The sequence below is a fragment of the Anas acuta genome, chromosome 2 (genome assembly GCF_963932015.1).
Source record: "Anas acuta chromosome 2, bAnaAcu1.1, whole genome shotgun sequence".
Lineage (NCBI taxonomy): Eukaryota > Metazoa > Chordata > Aves > Anseriformes > Anatidae > Anas > Anas acuta.
The window spans coordinates 37,090,435-37,107,543 of NC_088980.1; the positions used below are offsets into that span (position 1 = coordinate 37,090,435).

General features: G+C 41.7%; 1 long non-coding RNA gene across 4 annotated transcripts in view; it reads right to left on the bottom strand.

The window, feature by feature from the left end:
* Positions 1-245: 245 nt before the first annotated feature.
* Positions 246-17,109, bottom strand: part of LOC137852512 (uncharacterized) — a 48,962-nt gene continuing 32,098 nt past the window's right edge. For 2 of the 4 annotated variants that reach the window (XR_011093897.1, XR_011093895.1), the window contains one exon: positions 1,960-2,582. This is a non-coding gene — a long non-coding RNA (uncharacterized lncRNA). Of the gene's footprint in view, positions 1,504-1,959; positions 2,583-11,013; positions 11,124-17,109 lie in introns of those variants that run through there. The other 2 variants (XR_011093898.1, XR_011093896.1) reach the window with 2 other exon arrangements.

Below are 17,109 nucleotides of genomic sequence, written 5' to 3' on the forward strand. Positions count from 1 at the left end.
ACACTCAGTAACCACATGGATTTTGAAGGAACTGCTTGGAGTGGTAGGCTTGTGCACACAGTGCCTGGGACACCCTGTTGAATACAGTTTTCCGAACTCTCAGCATTTACTAGAGATGTAATTTTGGGGTTTCCTCACCACTTGCACTGCTCCTTTGTGGAAAAAATAACAATAATTCTTAATACTACTTTTAAGGATTTTTGAAGCAAAAGGTTTTTCTGTTCCATGTTTGCCTAACACCAATGCAGATCAAAAACTAAAGTCTTTATTTTGCAATTGCACTACAAATAAGATACAAGATAGACTAAGATACTGAAGATACACCTGAAAATTGAGAGGCAGGTATTTGAATACCAAAGAAAAATGGGATTTTTCCCCAAGAGACTTAATTCTTTACATAATTTGAAGCCTTCCCCTGTATCAAAGAGGTTAGTAAGTTACACCGCTGACATATACTCCGATATTACACCTATGTGTATATTAGACAATTACCATGCCAAGAGAAATTTGCTTTCATTTTTACTTCTGGCCCTGTACTTGTTCCTGCAGACTGTACTGATTCAAAAGCCAGTGACCTTGGCTAATTTGTGAAGGACAATTAACACTCAAGCAAAAGTGTTCCAAAATCCCTTTCCTGCTAACTTGCCAAAAGAAAGGCCCAATCCATAAAATGCACATTAGGGCTGGAGGGAGGGGGAGAGAGAAAGAGAGAGCGCTGCCTTCAATCCTGAGAAAGGAGTGAAAACCAAGAGAAACATAAGCAGAAATAAAATACACTGAGTGTCTAAGTAGTGAAATGTTTTTTTGAACTCTTGGCAACCTTATGTGAGAATCCAGGAATCAAAGAATACAGGAAAAAAATAAAAGCTCCCTATTTGTGGTTGCTTAAAGAATAAAAAAAAAAATCTTCACTTATGCAACAGAAAAGAGCAGGTTTGAATATGAAAAGTTAGTATTCAGCATATGATCAATGTATTCAAAGTATTAGGGGCATAAGTATTTTCTCACTGTATAAGCTGAAGCAAAACACAAATGGATCTTCAGAGAGAAAACAAGGTTACCCAAATCCACTTTTATTTCTTCTAGGACTTCAGTGCAGTGAGATGAAGAATTACTAAACAGAGCCTCAGCCTGGCCCCCACTTTCCCAGTACTAGATGCCTTTGGAAGCCTGATCTTTAACTTTGCTGTCTTCATGTTTGCTAAAATCATTCCACATACTGATTTTGCCTTAACTACTCAATTAGAAGTTGCTGGTTAAATTGAACTACCTTACAAAGTACCTAACCACACACTGGTATGTCCTGTACTTTACAAGGTCTTCGAGATCATCTCACTGTTCAAGAGGTCAAAATCAAAAGTTTCAGTGGGGGTTGAGGGCAAAGGAGAGGGACAACAGTCTTTGCAGGAGGACAACAATTTGAATCATGACTTGGAAGACGTTAATTTCAAGGCCTGTTTTTACAAACAAATCTCCCCAGATGACAAATCCTCTTCCTATAACCTGTAAAAAGCACACCCACTTTACAAGTATATAAATGCTCCGAGGCTAGTTATAGCTACCCACATATCATTTGTTTCTAAACCACGGAAATATATGAGGAGAAATTCAAATTATGCTTTTTTTTTTTTTACAGGTAGTTGTAGTAAGTTGGAGGTAGACCTTGAAGAGCAGACACTTTAATGGAGAAGGCTGCTGTGAAGCATGACCTACCTTTACCTTCCTTTCTCCTTTTCATTTTTCTCCGAATGAGCAAAATTATTGAGATCAGCACATTACAAAATACATAACAGAAGATCTGTTCATGCAGGGCTCCCATATAGAAACTGAGGCCTGTGGGTTTCAGTGTACTCCCCCAAAGGAAAGTGAAGCCAAGCTTCCTAATTTGTAGGCCATAAAGGGCAGCACAGAGAGTGAAATGACTTTCTCCAAACTGTACAGATGGATGCAGAATCCATATCCCTTCACCACGCTTTATTCCTTCGTCCCTACCCAAACAAGCAAGCTAGCTGAAATGCAATGGAGAGGAGCTTGCAGAGACCACTATTCCTCATTAAGTTGTCCCCTTATAATTGTCCACTGAATTTGGTGCCCAACCAAATTGCTGCAGCAATTGGAAGGGTAAGAATTCAACTGCAGTTTAGGGTGTTGATAGAAATAAAAACAGCAAAGATGTCGTGACTTATCTCTAAGACTTCCTAGACTGAATTGCAAAATAGCAGGGACTTCAGTAAAAACTTGTCTCCAATGACTCATCGCTTTATTACCTTGAAGAGAAAAGCCACCAGAAAGCTTTCTCACAAATCTCAAATCATGATGTTCATAACCCTGCTGAATACCAGATCTGATCTGCAGCAGTGTTCAAATCATGCAGGTCAGAACAAGAAGAATGGAGGATCAGCAGAATGAAACGTTCTCCAGAAGAAGGGTGTGAAAGTACAAGCAACCTTACTTGGTTTGTTCATACAGCACGTCTGTCTTCTGCTTTCTCTCTTTGGCAGTCTACCTGAAGAGCTTGAAGTTGTTCTTTAAGCACGGTTGAACTGCTACTTGGTTTTCTTCACAACATTCTTGGGAATTACCTGGATGTTGTAAGAGAAAAAACAAACCAAGATTTTCTGTGTAATCCTACCATGGAAAAACTACAGCAAGGTTAACTTTTTTTTTTTTCATTTGAACACCTGGACTATTTATAATTCCCAATTTATAATTCAATCTTATGTCAGCAATTGCAGAAATAGCGACTGAAGTTAAAATTATTCTGAATCCTTGCTTATTGTTCAAACTTTGTCTGGTCAAGCAGAAAATAAAGTGTTTTAATTTCGGTGTACAGTACACAAGGTAATATGTTAAGACTGTATGCACACAAGCTTGTATCTGTCATAATATAACTACAAAGAGTGCTGTTGCCTTCCCTTCCAATGGGTTGGTGGTATCACTAACCCATACAGTAACAAATGTGTGCCTAAACTTATTTTCTAATCTCTAAGCTTTATTCATGTTTTTCTATGAAATATTTCCTCGTTTCAGTCTCTAGTTCTTGTGCTCCAAAGGGCTGAAGGAGTTGAAGAGCTTGTTTAAGTTAATAAACCAGTTGGCTAGCACAATTTAAGACCAAAGTCCTGCAGCCTTACATCCTCAGAAGTATAACCCACTTGCAAGGACAAGAGCAGTCACGAAGCAGAAACCTAGCTCAAAATAGGTATGCAAATGCTGGCTGTACTGGATAACTAAGCCACCTGCTAGAGAGTCATTTACATCTAGTTACACAGAACAGGGTTTACTGGAACACAGGCTGCCTTTTTTTTTTTTTTTAAAGTGTCTCTTATGATCCAGGCAGGACAAAACTCATTTTTTATTGCAAAAGGTCGAATTTTGCAATCCACACCACAATGCAGTAGCAAGAATTTTGAGCAGCTAAGCATGACAGCATTAAGAGATATTGCATTCACATAATCCAGTGAGCCTACAAAACAAGTGCCAAGATCACTTTAGAGGTAGATGAGTTATCTAATGAGCGGGTATGAGGGAATGCAGCTCTCCCTGCACTGACGAGCTGAATACCAAAGCACGAGGCAGGCACTCCAGGTGAACAAACCTGCTACAGAATTTGAATCAGAAAGCTTTATCAAAGCGAAGATGCTTTTCTTCCTGGCAAAGACAATAGACACCATTCAGGAGTGTCAAGCCTGGCAGTTTCTATAACGAATACATCTGCCTGTCTGTGATCACCCCTCCAAGATCTGAATCTACGTGCTGTCAACAAGCAGCTGTACCACAGAACATGTTTGATCAAACCAAAGTATTTTCACTATGCAGGATTGTGTCTGGCTCTGAATCTTCTCCAGTACCGGTTCACACCAGCCTTGGAGTAAGCCCATTTAAAAGAGCAGAGCTTCAGCAGCACAAAGCTGCCATCTCTCCAAAAGAGAAGTCACTGTCAGTTGCTATTGAGACCAACAAAAGCTGTACCTGCTACTGAAACGAAGCCAACACCTTCATCACTTTTGAATTTTCAATCAGATGATCAGAAAGTTACAGAAGTGGCTAGACAGCTAGGACAGAAACAGGCTGGACATCAGCTTCAGAGCAAGCACCCCTTTATGTAAATTTTTTCCATAAAACTAACTTTAAAGTTAGTTTAGACTTTCATTGTAGGTCTCCTGATGTACCAATCTGTATAAATATCTCAGCAGGAACTGGTTTTAGGATGATGTCTGATGAGGTGAAGGAGGGCTGTGAGAAGGATCATGGATATGACCGGAGCTATTTGAGGCTTTGCATTTCACTTTTGACTGGAGATTTATGATGAGCACACTGCTATGAATTTCAGCGTCAGTGCAGTGAAAGTATACCAAAATAACAACAGTAAGTGCTAAGAAAAAAGTAAATGGAGGTATTTCAAACAATCCTTATTTCTGTAGACACTCTCATTAGGTGGTTCAAGCATTTACATGGGCTGTTTACCTATCAGTGTTGTTTTCCTTCTCTATCAGTGCTTTTTCCGCAGCATAGATATACCTGTAGGAAACCTGTTCAGCACATAAAACCTAAAGGTGGAACATATGCATCTGATAAACAGCCTGTTACAAGCTTATTGTGTTTCAGGATTGTTCCACTTCAGTTTACAATTTGTTTTATGTTCCTTTGAAACTGTTTCAGTAAAACTGGGATTAATTTAATGCACATTTTATTAAAATTGTTTGCAGTAGGGCATGACAAAAATATGAAGTACAGCCGATGCTGAAGTGCCGAGCTGCCTATGGTGTTTAGGCAACCAAAAATAAAGCATGTTGAGCTATGAATTCCACAAATTTCCTGATTTCCTGGCCCCAGTCACCCTGTCTCAGATTCATGTCAGAGTGAAAGGTCTTTTATACAATTCAGCCTTTTCTCAGACTATATGATAGGTATATCATTAAATTATTTCCATGCAGCCACTGTGTTCAAACAATAAAATTCTCAGTCCAACTCATTTTGTAAATATGCCGTAGCTGTTCAAGGGCTCTCTGAGCTTATGTGATTGGATTGATGGCCCTCAATGGTCAAAAGAAGGGAAAATTATCCTATGGGATTTTTCCATCTGGTTTACATTGCAGTTCAAACTCTATGGATCAAAGGAAAAGCATTTTCTCTTTCACTATGTTATCTAACATGAGCCAAAGTATTTCTGGGTCTGTTCAGTGGAAAAGCAAGAGCACACCACTTCATGGAAACTACTCCTATTTTATTAGTTTTGAGTCACTTTTAAAAGCCATAATGCATAGTAATAGATGGGGGCACCAGCCACGAGACTGTAGGACAGGGAGCTGAATACTGAAATCATTGCTCAGTTCTTATTTTGTCCTTAAGAAAAGCTGTGACACCCATTCCTAAAGAGCTAATCAGATGCTTGCAAGTTTAGATGAAACAAAAGCAAGTTTTGGCTTTTCACCTTTACAAATCAATAGCAGAGCTACCCCATTCTTTGTTGAAGTTGTAAGGCTGCCCAGTCTTTAGCTCTCAAGCTGAAGTTCAGCAGTGTAGAAGAACCAGTTCAGTTAGCCATGCGGAGCTTCGACTTCAGACTTCTGAAGGCAGACACGCTCTGCTATCTTTCCCTTTTAAGATCACTTCCTTCTTGTGTTTCTTAGTTATACTAACAGCTCATCTTAGTCACAAGTTCTGGTACTCAGTTCTCATGAGCTGGCACCTAACCACACTGCTTAATTCACTGTTAAGGTTTCTCTATTTGGGGACAAAAATTAAAAAAAAAAAAGACAATCTTTTACATCCTGAACTTTCCAGAAATGCAACAAGTAATGGAAGAAGTTTTGAACACAGACATCACAAATCAAGGGAACACCACAGAACTGCATCAAGAAAGGATGCGAGAAGAATTTTTTTCACCATGAGGGTGATCAAACATGGACAGGGTTCCTAGGGAGACGGTTGATGCCCCATGCCTCTCAGCATTCAAGAAATATTTGGATAATACCTTAAAGCACGCTTTAACTTTTGGTTAGCCCTGAAGAGGTCAGGTAGTTGGTCTAGATGATCTTTGAAGGTCCCTTCCAACTGAACTATTCTAGTCTCTTCCTGTCAGGGTACAGGCATATAAAAAATTAGCTATATTTTTGTATTTTTTTCTGTCTCTTGTATGTCTATACAAGACTTTTCAGAGGTTTAACTTTACAAGTAACCTAAATAAAAATATGGTACAGAGAAACAAAGGATACCAGTTGTGCAGTCAAACGCTTTGTTCTCAACCACTTACAAAGCCTTTTAGTCATGTCAGTATTTTAATAGAGACCAGAGATCCAAAACTTCTTTAAGACTTGCTGGATTTAAACTTAGAAGAAACATGAAGATTAATCTGATATACAGAACATACCCATCAGACCACATCAGGTTTTTCTGGGAAGGCCATCAGACAGCAAGGAGCACAGGCAGCTCAATGAGCCTGTTCTACAGAGCCTGTGAACAGACCAGCCAACAGAACCAGACAACCAGGAGCACAAGTGGGAGCAAGCACAGGCATGCAGTATGTCCAGTTATTGGGGGGAAAAAAAGCCACCACCCTTCTGGCTGTAGGAAAATCAGGTGTTTTTAAGTTAGTTTGCAGAAATGAAAATATACCCAAGACCAGCCCAAAGCACACACATTCTGAATAAAAGAGAATTCATCTATGGAAAGGAAAAATTATCTGAGTTCAAGAGCTAGATAAATCCACTGACTGGAATATTATGTTGGACTCAGATGAGATGATTACTACAAATGGGACATGACTACACTGGTTAATGTGACATCTGAATCTCAACTGATTAACGTGACAGCTGACTAAAGAATTTGAAAAGAAAGTTGAGTCATGGGGAATACAAATGGGTAAACCTTAAGGTGTACACAGGGCAGATTATTCCCTATAAGGAGAAAGCAAAATCTTAGGAAAAATTTTGCAATTGCCTGAGGAAACGGAATACCGAGTTTCAGAGCATTTATTAACTTTAAAGACTTTACAGTGTAAAGCACATTAAAACCTTAAAAATGCAAAGTGCATCTATAAAGAGAAAGAAGAACATACAAATCTGCATGAAAGCTGATTTACTGTATTATGGGGAGCCACCAAGAGGTGGCCTTTGCCACCTTCTTCCCTGTCCCCGTTGGGGCTAGGATGGCTGCCATCCTCCCAGTCTTTGGTTCAGGTGTGCAGGTCTGTCTGCCCAGCCTGATCATCTCCCACAGCTTTGCTTGCTGTTGTAGTGGGTGGGTTTGGTGTTGAATCATTCACTGATTGGGTTCCTGCCTTGGCTAGCCACATAGCAGCTATTTACCATTCCTGGGCTGTGAGAGGGCTGCCTGTGGATAGACCAAGTTCAACATGATGTAAAACTCGGTGTGAGCAAGAGTATGCCAACAGAAGAAACAGCCCACAAATAAAGAATTAACATGGATACTACATTGCCTTTTTTAAATGTTAGAAATTTTCTTAAAACCAGAATTGTTAAAGCCACACAAAGGAAAAGGCAGAATGAGAACAGTCTGAATGCACACACAAATGCATGCAAGCAAATGTTAAAACTGTGGTACAAGTCTGGCCTGGATGTACTTGTTGATATTAACTCTGGGAAGTAGCTCTGCATTCCTCTTGCCACTATCCAGATCTCTTTAAAGGATACAATACGTGATCACATGTATAACCTCTATATTTGGTACCTGCAGCAAACTAGCTGAGGGTAATGACAGCAGTTGGATCACAATTTGATTATTTTTGCAACAGCTGTGATTTGAGTGACATTACTTCATAACCAGGCAATTACAACTAAGTTGTTGTATGGAAAAGGGTTAAAGTGACATTTTAGAAACTTGTTAAGTTTGTGTAAGTAGGGAGAACTAACTTGCAGGGCAACAAAGCTCATACTATCATCTGTTAAAATCTTGTGTAATTAAAGTTTTTAGAAACAGGTCACTAATGCTAAAATAAGAGTTTTACAAATTCATACAAATACAATAAGAAGGTGAGACAAAGAAAAGCATGCAGGCATAGGTTTGTGCACATATATAGTATCAAAAACATAGTCCTAGTCCCAGAGGCATCTGTCTCTAATGAAGCTGCTTATGTGAGTTGATTGCTCTGGTCCTGAATACAATCCAGAGCTCAGTATCTTAACTCTTGCATAGCAATGGATTTTAGCTTCCCAAAGGTACTGAGTAAATTGAAGCAGCTTTCCAGAACAAACTAAACAAGGACTTGAGCCAGAAAATTGTTGGTGTTTTTTTCCTGCACACTTAATACAGATGAGATGGAGGTGGAAGTCAGCGTGGCATCGAAGGCTTCATGAGAGTAACAGCCAGCATTTAAACACTGCATCAGTGACAGGAGCAGAGGAACATAATAATACTGCCTCAGCTTTCTGAGTCCCTAAGCATACATATATTACATGTTTAAAAAAAAAAAAATAGCATTTCACTAGCAACAGCAGCATGAGCTAATTTCTAAAGCAACTCCATAAACCCCAACTGAGAGGTAGCGCGAGCCAAAGGAGAAAGAAAATATATCTGGGAATGGCAATGAATGAAGGTAAAACTAAGAAAGTTTAGCACGCTGCTTTACTATTGCTTCCCAGTAGGACACAATCAAGATCACCTTGGTGTGTGATGTTTCATTCAGGTGTAGAAAGAATAGGATATGGTCAGAGAGGAAAATGGAGTTCCTTGCAAACTGCAGAATTAGAGGATTTAGAATAATTCATAATGCATTTAATGTAACCTCTGCTGCTTATGGAACAGCTAGAAATAGATTAAAGTTTAATGTATTCATTTGTCATGCATGCAATTAAAACAAATTCTTTTGCTGATTGTGAATTGTTTATAGAGACTAATAATTACCTGATATATCAGTTTGAGAAACGCCAGCAACTGCATAGTCTGTCTGTTGGCTAGATACGCAAGCATAATTTACTGTCGGAAAGAATGGCTTAAGAAGCTTGATTCTCTTGGAGAAAGTTGGCAGTATATGGTGAAGCAGGAGATTAAAAAGGTTTAGACGTTTTAGACATGTAAACTTTCCTTGTGAGGGCAGTTTACATTGCCTGATATGTCCTTTTATAAAACATTAGGCTTATTGGCTAGAAGCCCAATTCTCTGGTCACATCTACAAACAGGATTCATGAACAGCCCTCCAACAAGCACAGGATCAGAGACAGGAAAAGCAGCAGTTCCTGTGGCCGCCACGTTGCCAGCCAGATGGGCTTACATACAGTTATCTGTGCAAGCACATGGATTTACCACAGGTAAACTAACCAAAGCAGCTCAACCTGCAAGGCCATACTTGTGACTGAGAAGAAAATGCTTTCTTTTATTCCAGTCTGAAGGAGAAAGCAGAAGGACCTATTCTCTGATTTGACTACTGCTGTGCAGGAGAGCAGGTCTCATTGAGAAGCATCCATACAGCCTACCCTACAAGAGCGAGCTGGCAGGCTGGTCTCCCCAGGTGACAGAGCAGATGCTCTCCATCACCCCAGGACCAGCTCCTCTGTTTCTCCCCACCAACTGTAAAGGTGACATAGGAGCAAGGTCTCTTCCCTTAGAAAAAGGTTGGCTGCAACCACCACCTTTTGTCTTCCATGTGTTCCTGGATTATCCCACCTGGGTACAGCAAAACACCACTCTTGAGCAAGATCCTGTTGTACAACTTCAGAGAAGAACGGGTTGGCTACCACGAGCTCAACATTTCCACCCCAGACAAGCGCTGAGGGAGTCCCTTCCTCTACCAGCCATGGGACCTGGCAGCACAAAAGAGTTGAAGCAGCCCCAGCACTGAGGTAATTTCAAACACTGAGCAAGAGACAAGGCCACTTTTATGAATTGTTAGAAGCCTGGCATGGGTGGAAGTTTGTAATTTTTGCCTGTCCTGACTGCTGAGCACAGTGAGGCAATAGATCTCCTCACAAGGTCAGGCACACTCCCACAGAGCAGGCCTGGCACCAGCACCATTCAGTGTGTACAGGCCAGATACTTGTGTTGTATGGCCCACAGCCACAAGGACATGAGGCCCACTGACTGCAGGCCATAGTTTGAGATCCCAGCTCACAATTAGGATCTGTTTTCAGATGACATTCAAGGTGTTTGTGGCAGTTTTCTCATGTCTCTTGAAGACAAAAGCTTTTTCCCCAAGAGATCTGCTGACCAAGCCCGAAATAGCTAATTTGGCCACCATCCTTAAAATAAATTCCATAGCTTGTTGAAGCAAAAGGTTTTTTTTCCTTTTGGGAAAGAAATCAGTAGAAACAGTTGAGCTCAGCCACATGTATCTACATTAGTAATATATTTTTACTACGTCATTGAAACCTGGTGGATTAGAAAGCCTGCTGCATAAATTACACTCTGCAGTTCTTTGCCAGAGACTCAGGGGGAGACTAATTTTAAGTAATCATCATCCAATCTCATCCTTTTGGCTGTACTAATTTTCAAGGGATAAATTTACCACAGCACTCAGGGTCCTAGTTTCTAGGTTTTCTTTAAAAAAAGAAAAAGCACAGAGAATTGTATGATTACATAATGCAGAAACACTTTCGACTCATTACTATTATTAAAAAGCAAATTAAAATCTCAAGTTTAACACGTCCAGAGTTGTTGCTTTGGGAAAGGGCTTGGTAAAGCAATGCAATAAACACCCCTTTGGGCCTTGGAACATGACTCAGAAGCCATGAGATTTTCTACCAATGTAAACTAACACCTGGTACACTCCAGTACCTGCCCTCCGTACTGTGGATGCAGGCAAGACTGGCAGCAGGTTCAGAATCCCTTCAGTGAAACCACATCAGGGAAAGATCCCACGAGCCACCAAGCCTGAAGCACGTAGAGGTGCCCCGGGATGGTCCTTTCTTTCCAGTGAATGGTTGTGAACTGTAGCCCTGCTGAAAGCTTTGCTAGTGGTTTCATCCACTAACATCAGGAGAAGAGGAAGAGATTTACACACACCTGCACAGGGAGTTTTTAATCCCTTTTGCCCCTCAAGACAGACTCTAAACTTACTCAGCAGGATATGCGGTTTGTCTGGATGCTTTGGCTGTACAGTTTTCCACGTGAACACCCTGTGTATACAATTTGTACTCTTCTAGCTGTACTTGTCTGTGTATCTCACCCTGGTAACAAAACAAAAAAAAGCAGAGGTGAACCCATATGTTAACTATTTTTTTTGTTTGTTTATTTTTTTTAGTCACCTCTGCTTTAACATGACCTTGGAGAGCATCTTTTTTCTCTCCATATTATGCTTACACACACACACACCTGTGGTGTTTTGGCTATTTTCCCCTTTTTACTCTCAAGAACTGTTTTGTTATTTTTGTTTTGAGGTCTATCAGTTTTCAAGAAGCTGTTACTTTTTGAAATTCTTCTCCAGCTCACAAAATTGAAAAGAAAAAATCATCTGCATTGATCTCATGATCTTTTGGCCACAAAATAGATCTGTTCTGCCACAAGACGCCATTTTCAGATCCTCCATAATGACAAAAAGGTTAGAAAGGCTCTGCATTGTCTGGAAAAAAAAAATTACTTCTGAGTAGAAGAAGGTCTGAATTGCAAACTGAAATCCTGTCAGACATGGTATGCTTGATGAGTGGTATTATAGCTTGAAAGTGATTATTTCAATTTAGTTTTCAACCAAAATCATCACCACCACAAAGTGGTTTTTTTTGTTTTTGCTTTTATCATTGGGAAAACAACAAAAAAAGTTAACAGGTGGGCTAACTTAAATCACATACATCTGATTTTTTCTTTTTAAAATCAAATTGGTCTTTGTTATTTTGAGGTTTGGGGAGCTGTACTTTAAGACATCCATTCCCATTTTACTCCAATATATTTTATACAATTTTGGGTTTATATTTTCCAGGAAACACTGGGGTTTCTTCTGTGGTCAGACCAATGTGGTGTAAATGCCTGAAGTAACTAGGAAAATAAAACTAACATTCACACTTTTAAGGAAAAGGTACAGCATTGAAGAGGCTTTCAGGGTAGGGCATAACTGCATTATCTGAGCGTTCCCTAGGGTCCCAACCTTAGATGCTATCGCGCTGGGGAAACTTGGTGTGCTAGCTCTAAGGAACACCACGGAGCGTAGAGTGGAGTGGAGACACCACGGCTAGGCTCTGTAATCAGGTGGGGCCTCGATTGTTCTTGTGCACAAAGCTGCACTTTTTGCCACCCTAAGCCAAAGACCTGTCATGTTTTGACAAATGCTGTACCCTAGTGTTCTTTTTGCTCATTATAATATCATTACAATACCAAAACACACCTCCATCCCAAAAGCTACCCGCCTCCAAGGTGCGACCACCCCTCACTGAGCATGCGCTCTGAATTTCTCGGAGCCTATTACTTTAAACGGAGACGGGAAAACTTTACACCAATCATAAGTAAGATACGCTTGACTAGAGCCACTCAAGCTCCACCTAAAAGATAGAAAATAATATAAATTGGCCCAAGAGAGAGGGGATGTTAGGGAAGATACCATCGTCAGGGGAGATACCATCCCAAGGACATACAACATCCTTAGGACCTCCTGACTCCTGGGATCAGTCGACGGGCTGAGCCTCTCTTCCCCCCCCATTGGGACGCCTTTGGGTGAGATCTGAATATTTGCTTATAAATCTCTATAGAGTCTTTGATCCTTTTAACGTGTTTATTTCTAGGCTGCGCACCTAGAACCCACACCTAGAACCCACACCTAGAACCCACACCTAGAACCCACACCTAGAACCCACACCTAGAACCCACACCTAGAACCCACACCTAGAACCCACACCTAGAACCCACACCTAGAACCCACACCTAGAACCCACACCTAGAACCCACACCTAGAACCCACACCTAGAACCCACACCTAGAACCCACACCTAGAACCCACACCTAGAACCCACACCTAGAACCCACACCTAGAACCCACACCTAGAACCCACACCTAGAACCCACACCTAGAACCCACACCTAGAACCCACACCTAGAACCCACACCTAGAACCCACACCTAGAACCCACACCTAGAACCCACACCTAGAACCCACACCTAGAACCCACACCTAGAACCCACACCTAGAACCCACACCTAGAACCCACACCTAGAACCCACACCTAGAACCCACACCTAGAACCCACACCTAGAACCCACACCTAGAACCCACACCTAGAACCCACACCTAGAACCCACACCTAGAACCCACACCTAGAACCCACACCTAGAACCCACACCTAGAACCCACACCTAGAACCCACACCTAGAACCCACACCTAGAACCCACACCTAGAACCCACACCTAGAACCCACACCTAGAACCCACACCTAGAACCCACACCTAGAACCCACACCTAGAACCCACACCTAGAACCCACACCTAGAACCCACACCTAGAACCCACACCTAGAACCCACACCTAGAACCCACACCTAGAACCCACACCTAGAACCCACACCTAGAACCCACACCTAGAACCCACACCTAGAACCCACACCTAGAACCCACACCTAGAACCCACACCTAGAACCCACACCTAGAACCCACACCTAGAACCCACACCTAGAACCCACACCTAGAACCCACACCTAGAACCCACACCTAGAACCCACACCTAGAACCCACACCTAGAACCCACACCTAGAACCCACACCTAGAACCCACACCTAGAACCCACACCTAGAACCCACACCTAGAACCCACACCTAGAACCCACACCTAGAACCCACACCTAGAACCCACACCTAGAACCCACACCTAGAACCCACACCTAGAACACCTGTAACACCTGTGTATTTCATGCATACTAGCTTGCTTTTGCAGATAGTCACTATCACCGGCAATCCAAAAGAACCTGATTATCTGTTGCTGTAATAAACCATACTTGATTGCATTGTGATAGCTCTCATTAATGCAACTAGGGTGAGGGTGGTTATCCGTGATAGTTCAGTGTTCTGAATCTAACCAGACCCCCAGACGGTTAATGCATTGTTGGTGAATGTCTGAACGGACCCCCAGGTGGTTAATACGTTTTTGGTGAATGTCTGAGCGGACCCCCAGGTGGTTATTACGTTTTTGGTGAATGTCCGAACGGACCCCCAGTTTTGGTGAATGTCCGACTGGTTCACTACTCTGAATCCAACCGGGCCCGTAACGGTTAATCAGCTACACCCCTTTAACGCGACAACCAATGCAGTGTTTCATGGGAGTCTTGATCACCAGTCAGCACAAGTGCAGGTCTGCCAGAGATCAGTGCTTATACAGACCTGAACCGTGGGACTGCCAGCCTACCAATTTCATGAGGCATTGCAACAGCAGAGGGGATATAGGCTCATTTTGATCTCAGCTAGAAACAAAGTACTTCGACTCTGTACAACCTACTATTCCAAGATATTTTGATCATCACCATAAATACAAATCTAAATTAATGCTTTCCTTCTCTTTCCATTCTGTGAAGTAGAGTTTCATGCCTTTCACCTTAAATGAACATTTTTGCTTTTGAAATAAGATGAGAGTCCACTGCCCCGTGAGATCTGCTAAGAGCAGCTCCTTTCTCCCTGCTCAGCAGCAGTGGCTGGATGGCAGACTCAGCGTGCAGCTGGGAGGCTGCTCTCCAGAGCAGCTGGACACACTGGTGTGTGTAATTCAAACAAACAGGCAAATAATGAACCTTTCTTAGCACATTTCTTTCAACAGCAGAAAATGGAGGAGGCTTTCTGACCTATTTCCTTTTGGGAAATCATGAGCAAGGACAACCCACAAAGGTGTCCAACTGGATTTCTGAGGAAGAACAGTAATAGAACTCCACAAACGTGATACAGGATTTTCTTAACAACTGAAAAATTGAGACAGGGGTGGATATTCGTATGAAACAACTGTTGATACTTACTATAAGTCTTTGAAGTTCTGTGTAATAGAGGGAGAGACGTATGCACTTCCCTAGGGTCAGGCAGTGTATCTAAGTTACACTCCTGCTATAAATCACCTTCTGAATAGAGGAAGCATCTCTGTCTCTCTCTCCATTAGTGATGTTAAAGAGTCTAGTTCTTGACCTAGGAGCATAATCAGTGCCAGAAGTTTGGTGCTGTTAGTACTATAAGGTTGTCTTTTCTCTTTGTAGCGTCATAGCTATAGAGCTCTGACTGTTCTCCAATCTTTTCTAAAGGTTCCTGCCTGCTTCCAAAACAATCACTTTGCAGCTAGTTTGGGATGGGATAACAATACGCTAATACCATATATAGAATCATAAAGGCTGGAAAAGATCTCCAAGATCATCTGGTCCACCCACCCCCCTACCACCAATATCACCCATTGAACCATGTCCCCAAGCACCAGGTCCAACCCTTCCTTGAACAGCCCCAGGGATGGTGACTCCACCACCTCCCTGGGCAACCCGTCCCAGTGCCTGACTGCTCTTTCTGAGAAGAAATGTCTCCTCATTTCCAACCTGAGCCTCCCCTGGCACAACTTGAGGCCATTCCCTCTAGTCCTGTGTCACTAGTTACCTGTGAGAAGAGGCAGACTCCTCCCAGCTCCTCACACCTTTCTTTCAGGTATCTCTAGAGACCAATGAGGTCTCCCCTGAGCCTCCTCTTCTCCAGAGGAAACAATCCCAGTTCCCTCAGCCGCTCCTCACAGGACTTGTGCTCCAGGCCCTTCACCAGCTTCCTAGCCCTGCTCTGGACACACTCCAGGATATACACACAGTTTTAAAATGAAATACAAACTAAATATCAATAAACATCACAAAGTCTTCTTCATGGAAGCCTGCTCTCAGAAAACAGCTTATAGGACTACGCAAGCAAAGCGGATCACAGTGATCTTTGATCTGTAGCTAGGATAACGCATAGCCACCAGGACACTAAAACACTCAAAAATATAGATACCAGAATACATACAATATACACACACAAGCAAAAAAAAAATCCCACCTTCTGCTAAAAGATTATCACACTCTGCCAGATGGTTGGCTGGATGACAAGAGGTAGCCCATCTCAAAAAAAAAAAAAAAAGCAAGATATAATAAGAGGAGGCAAGGCTGTAACAGCCTTTCTTAGACCATGGGACACATGCTTGATGCATTGATCAGGCTTTTTAGGCTACACATGCCCTTCTCCATGTCTAAAAAGGCAACAGCAGCCACCAGGCCAAGTGCTTTTGGAAGCAGCCTGAGTTATGAATGCAACAGCTACACATACATGGTTTTACTGCTTGCATGATGCTCCCCAGTTAAAGTGTTCGACTGAGGACAAACAGAATTCAGACCAGGGGGTTCCTTTGCCACCACACTCAGAGGTGCTACCTGTCCCTGCCTGGGCATCTGTTTATAGAGAATAATGCCCATTAACTGCCAAGATGGTAGAAAGATGTAAGGTAGTAGGTAATTTTTAAGCCTAAGGCAAAAAAAGAGCCCAATTGAAACATACTCCACAAACCTTTTCTCCTTAGAGCTGCCTTATTGCTAAGGATAAACAGAAGTCCTATTCTGAAAAACTCTATGAATGAAAACTGCTGAAGTATTTCTATTGTTAAAGTTTCCTATGTTAGAAAAACAGTTAATCTTTTTTCCTAGTTTTAGCCTACTTAACAGTAAGATATTTAAACATAGAAGAAAAAAACTGTAAAAGGGTCTTTAAACTCTAGGAACATTTTTTTCTGCAATGAACTTGGAGTGACTGAGGTTCGTAACAGAAGTTGAGCGTGTAATATTTTCCACTGCTTACGGTTCCCTTCTGAACTTCCATTTTGTGGGAATACACTTGGATCATTGCTGACCTGTCTCTGGAAAAGGCTCACTGTGTATTTTGGCTTGGCTTCTTTCCATTTCTACTCCTCTAAGTCTGTTCCCCATTTCAACATCTCTTATTGCCACATTCCCAAACATGTTACACAACCCTAAAGAAGCAATTTATAGGAATATTAGTAATTCAGCTGTGACCAAACAAGCACTTTTCCCTTCTAACAGATCATTGTCTCCTGGGAACCATAGTTATGTGGCTGTTTGCTCACTTGTTTACAGCATTTCTCTGGATTTGATATTTAGACAGGCAAATGACTCAAAGCAGTATAAATCCATGAAAGCTAGTGTTTTGCAGCAGCTTTCAAAGCAAAACCTGGCTGGAAATA